Raw genomic sequence first — 6,000 nt, forward strand, 5'->3', positions numbered from 1 at the left:
GGGGGCCGCCGGGCCGCTCGATCGATTGGCCGACCCGCCTTCCCTTTTAACTAAAGGCCAGCGCGGCCGTGGGCTGTGAACCCGATAAGCCAATCAAAGAGCAGCATCAAAGGGCCGCGGCGGCTGCAGCGCTCACCGAGTGAACAGGCGCCAAGAGCGAGTCGTGGCCCGGTTCGTGGAAGCAGCTGCCTTCTCTGGGCTCCGGGAAAATCCAATCTGCGCTTCTATCAAAACTGAGAAAGCAAATAAAAATTTTAACAAATGTCCTGGCAGCCTCCAAATGCCCAGAAAGGAGCTAGCAGCCGAAATCAGCTTCAAATCAACCATGTAGCCCAGCCCTATAGGCCCCTTGCTTCTGGTATCCAAGCCAGACAGCGCACGGTGAATCTGCTGCTAAGGCATAAGGCAAAGCATTGCGAGACACAACAAACTGCTGGTGTCCCATCCCAAGCACTCCCCTGCCTGTCTGGGATGGGCTCCGGGCCCCCCTCGCGAGCCAGTGCTTCATAAGCAGTAACAGGATGGATGGATGGACACTCGAATGGGTTAAGCATGCTTTGTAGGATGTACTCGCCGGGGTGCTGTTGCTGTGCGGCACGCTGCACACCGCTCTCTCCGTTAAGAAAATGAACAACGATAGATGAGTCTGAGGCGTGTGTTGCCGTGCCCGCAAGGCCAGAGAGCCAAACCACTATCCTGATGGCCTCGCTTCCCAAAGACTCCGAAGCGTTCGACAGATCCCTCAGAAATAAGACAAACGTATGCACTGACTTTTCAAACACGTCCTGCATGAAACGAAAAAGTAATAATAAATACTTTTGAGAGGTCACAGTGGGTCCTGAGTGTTTGCTGTCCCAAGTAAAAAAGACAATTGAATAAATAAAAATGCACTCACAACAGTGTAGACTTTACCAACTGGCTCCCTTTTTAACTTTGGAAAGCTACACAAGACTCTTAATAATTGATTGTAATTGATTTTAACCCGGCCCTGACCTGGACTGGCTAAGAGGCCGAGCCAATCATGTCGGAGTGGCAGGGAAATGCGAAAACAGGCCGGCTTTCTCCTTTAAAAGCCCCAGACGAGTACTGAAGATAAAATATTTAGGCTGCTGGAGCCTTGACCTCCTCGTGCAAACCGGCTCTGAACTCAAACTGATTTCTGACAAGGCAACTGGGACACCATTACAACAAAATGCACTACAGCCCATAGGTCGTGTCTCTGAACGTCCTCACCAGCTTAACCTGTTCGGGAAATGTGAGCCGAAACCTCTGCAACAAGCTCAGCCAAACTGCTCTCTGCTCGCTGCAGGCAGAGACGCTTGAAAACAGGCAGGTCTGTTCTGGCCCTGAAGCGAAGCCCTGCAGCCTGCAGGAGCTTCACGGAGTGTGACTGCAGACACCCTCACAGTAAACGAGCTCACAGTCAAGCAGCTAAAGCTAAACAGTCTGTGGATTTCACATTTAGGCTCCTCGCAGCGGCCTCGCTGGAGACAGCTTCGCGGCGAAAACCCTCACAGCAAACAGACCGCCTGTAAAACACCCCTGCATTAAAAAGCAGCCTCGCAGTCAATCGCCGCAGGTCATCCTGACTGGGGACGACCGCTTTTCTCAACTGGAATGGTTCCTTTGCACAAACGAGCGGGGTTGGTGCAGGCCGGAATCCTAAGCAGGGCTGAACGAAAGGCGTCTGATCCGTGTCAGCGCAGCAGAGGGCTTAGGCGCCTGGGAACATCCTGAAACACAGGCCGGTACGGGCTTTTGCTGCTAGAGCGTGATCAAACCAGCCAATGGCCTGTTTGATGCTGCTATCGATTCGCCCACTGGCACGTCTGACAAACACACGCGATTTGAAAGGAGCACAATCCATCCAAAACTTTGATTAACGCAAGAATTGCTTTTTATTTCTGGGGTAAATGCTGTATTTTATTAAGCATTACATCATGAATAAGTTTTGTAGTGGTCGGCGTGAGATGCGTACAAATGTTTGGCGGTGCTCCCTAAAGCAGGACTCCAGGCAGCCCGAGCTCTTTCTTGACGACGCAGCAAAGCAGACAGCAGAGCCAGCTAACGCCGAGGCAGAGAGGGACTGTCCCCGCTGTTGCCGCGGTAGCAGTGTGGGGTCAGCATGCCCAGGCTGTCAGAGGCGGCCACCTGTCCCCACCTGGGAGTGCAGGTGTTCTCGCTGGGGAGCCGCTAAGGACACGGCACAACAAAGGTTGAGGGAAACAAATGCGCTCGCAGGATAAGTCAGCAACACAGGCTCACACTGGCGCATGCTCGCCGCCTCATGTGCATATAAATATAGCTGCACATACGTTATATCAAGCATGCAGTAATTCAAAAAGTTTGACACATACGTGGCTTAAGAACTGTGACATTGTGGCTGCAGCCTGCGATCTGTTGGCTAACATGCACCTGTGCAGAGAACTGGCTCACAGATGGATGCACAGTTCGCACTTTGCTTTTATCAAAGCAGGCCCATTTCCTCTGTTTCCTACAATGTTATCATGCCGGGGGGGTTTGGGGAGCCAGTCGACCTTGGACCCCGAAAGGCTTTTGTCTCCCAGCTCAGGAGTTTTTGGTTCCTCTCCTCCATTGTCATCTAGCTTTCTTTCTTTCCATTTTTCCCTCTTTTATGCACCATTCTGTATAAATGATGTAGTAATAGACTACCGCATAGTCTTGTCAAGTGGCTTTCGGCAACTCTGTTGTGAAAGGCTCTACATAAATTGAATTGAATATACATGTATACATCCACTCTCACATTTTTATATCACTAAGAATGACGCACAGCATCTACCAAACAGGGAGAGTTTGATGCACTGAAGCTGCCACTTTGCATGGCTAAACCTCAGCGTCCTAATCAATGGGTCGGGCCCACAGACTCAATCAGGCTGTCAGATCGATGTGGTGAGCGAGTCCCGCTGGATGTGTACGTGTGCTGGCAGCAAGTTCGGTGTGGCCAGCTCCAGCGACAGCAGGAGGCTCTGCACCGGCTCCAGCAGCCCTGCAGTCTTGGCGGTGGTCTCCTCCTTGGCCGCAGGCAATCCCGCGCCATTAATCACCAGAGGAGAGTGGGGCGGGGTCAAACTGGGGCTATTAGAGGAAGATGTGGGGCAATGGCCTCTGTGGCGTTAACCTGGCCACCCCCCATGGGCTCCGGCTGGGCCAGGGAGCACAGCTGTCCCGGCTATCAGCCCGCAGCTGCGGGCCGGGCCCTCCGCTGCAGCCAACGCGCTGCGCACCAACAGCATCCGGCGCCAGCGGCGGCCAGCACAAAGAACCTGCGGCAGGCCAAGGCTTGGCGCAACAGCAGCCAAGCCCCGCATCTCAGAGAAGTACTGTCACGCATGTCCAGGCCTCCACTACCACCAGCAATGAGATGGAAGTGGACCGGAGCACCAGGAGGCCATGGGTTCAAGTCACGATGTCGTCTCCTGACACTTAAGGTGATTTGACCTGAGACGTTCAGCAAACATCCTTTAAAAAGGTAAACGGCGAGCAGCATAAGTGCCCCCCGATAAGGTCGCCTCCTAAATAAATAATGCTCAGCGAGTAGCAGAAATATGGCTTTGCCCACTCGGCACTGATCTTCCGTCTCCCTTCCTGTCTCCATTGCCCAGGTAAATAATAAGCCGTTCTTGGACATTCCCACTCGGCCCCTGTCCAGCTCTCCCCCATCCCTCATCTAATCTCAAATGGTTCAATGTTGTTCAATTAGATTCCAGCTGACATGCATTGGAAGCAGTCAGAGCCATCCAGTAATTCAGCCCTCTTTATAGCCAATCTATTTTTTAATAAAGGTTCTGAAGAAAACATTAAAGTATTGATCTTTATTTATCGATCTGCCAGAAAGCATACTTAAAGCTGACACAAATCAATCAAAATAAATTTAAAATGATGATAGCTTATAGAAGAACCTGAGGTTGTACTCCAAGCTTAATTAGTGTGGGGCGGGGGGAGCAGAAAGCAATATCTGACAATAATACAGTGACCAAAGTACGTTAGCAGCCCAGATTAGAAGTGTGCATCACATTCAGCTATACATTGGAAAGCCAAGGTTAATGAAGATCATGGTTCTTTAGACCTTAAACGACTAATGTAACTGGATCAAAATGGCCACTAAACAGCTACATGAGGCACCCCAGTGCAGGAGTCAGCTGAGTACTGTAATACTCCAGCACGCTCTTTAAAAATATATTATAAAAAATACTGTCCATAGATACTGCCAGGTGCCCGTGTTTGTGTGTTTGCCAGTGGTAAGTAGATGTGACAAAGATAAGCCTTGTTGTCACAACAGGTAGTTTGCAGATCAATACGCGTCTGAGAAAGGCCCGATCTTACACTGTTAGAGCTATTACTTTGCCCCCCGGTGGAACACAGAGCAGGCACAATGCTGGCTCTCACAGCACTCCTGCAGCAGGGGGCGTGGCCGTTAGAGGCCAGATTTGGGGGGTGCTTGGGGCTAACCCACTTATCCAGCTGTTTGACCTGATCGGCTTTTGTGGAATATCTCACCACAAAAAAAGAGGAGAAACCCCTTGTGGTGTGACTTATGTGATGCAACGTAGCGTAAGATAAACACCCTTATGGCAGACACCTCATCATACACGGATGTCTTTTTCCGTCCTGTAATATCAGAAGTGCCATTTCCGCTGACAGGCCCCGGGAAACTCTCTCAAATTACGCTCCATATCTTCCTAATATATGAGACCGTTTTACATACAAAAATATTAATGAACTAAGCAGGGCCTTATTCGATGGAGTTATGTAGAACAACCTGGAGATCTTACTGGGCCAGTGATCCCAGTGGGACACATGGATCCACCAGGCAAGCAAGACCAGGCTCTTATTGACAAAACACTTTGGGACGAGAAGGTAAATGCCATCAGACAGCCCTTGTTACAAACAGGGAACATTCATAAATGGCTCACAGTTTAACCTGAAAGTGTCTGACGTCCACAGATGGGCCTAAACTTCAGCTCTATGGTCAAGACCGCAGATATAGTTAGAGCTCTGAATTTTCAAGACAAACTCCTCAGATTTGAGCAAGCAGAACTTAAGAGTGCTTTCAGTAATAACAGTGTTTACCATAATTCCATCACTCACAGGATGAAGAAGCCAGCTGAGACTGGCAGTGAGGCAGTGGCGGTCACACTCGGCCAGTGCTGGGCTAGATCCTTCCAGGGTGATGATCCACTGGCATTCTGTCACCTCGCGCTGCGCCGTGGATGGCTGCGGACATAAGGAGCTTAATTAGCCAAATGGCGAACAGTGACTGGGGCAGTGGCAGCCGTGGCAAACGATAGTGAATAGAGGAGTGTGACACACAGAGGCCACCTAGGCAGCATGTGAGACCCGCCTGGGCTGTTGTGTAGGGACAGGGGTATCATATGGAAGTAGAAATTAATGACGTGGACCGCCAGGGCCACTTTCAGCCCCGTGCTCCGGTCTGTCAGCAGGCCGCAGTGCTCTTGCCTTTCACTTTCGCACCCGAGATGAGCCGGAAAGCGTTTGTAATGAGAGTCTGCGGGCGTGACTGTGATGTCGGCCTCGGCACGACGTGGCACGGCACACTATGCGTGACGACCGGCAACCAGGGATGGAGTGGCAGACGCTGCGGCCCGCACGCAAGGCATCGTGGGATAGCCCACTGTCAGAAAAAGCGGACATCCAAACAGCCCAGACGCTGGCTCATCGAAGCGTCCCGCGACGCCTGGCGGTGATCCATTCGGCCCTCGGAGACTGAGGTGGGGGGGTGCCGCTTTTAACTCGGGGGCTAATCAGACAAAAATAACCCTGCGGCACTGCGTGCTCACAGCGAAATGTGAAAGCGAGGCACTGAGCCAACAACTGCAGCCTCCAACCGGGAACATGGGCTGCAGGGGGGGATGGGGGGGGGTGCTCTCCTCTGCACCACATCCTCTGCTCTCCACCATCTGTCCAGGGGCAGGGGGGCCATCAGCAGGGCGTATGAGAAACGGAGCAGACTAGTAGGTT

The 6,000-nt window shown here is 51.6% G+C and overlaps 1 protein-coding gene across 1 annotated transcript in view; it reads right to left on the reverse strand.

Annotated features, from left to right (window-relative positions):
* LOC111858614 (uncharacterized) overlaps positions 1-5,233 on the reverse strand; it is a 142,900-nt gene extending 137,667 nt beyond the window's left edge. The window contains exon 1 of the mRNA XM_023840542.2: positions 5,110-5,233. The gene's annotated coding sequence lies outside the window, so the exon portion shown is untranslated. The remainder of the gene's footprint in view (positions 1-5,109) is intronic.
* Positions 5,234-6,000: the final 767 nt, after the last annotated feature.

Source organism: Paramormyrops kingsleyae, chromosome 3 (genome assembly GCF_048594095.1).
Source record: "Paramormyrops kingsleyae isolate MSU_618 chromosome 3, PKINGS_0.4, whole genome shotgun sequence".
Classification (NCBI taxonomy): domain Eukaryota; kingdom Metazoa; phylum Chordata; class Actinopteri; order Osteoglossiformes; family Mormyridae; genus Paramormyrops; species Paramormyrops kingsleyae.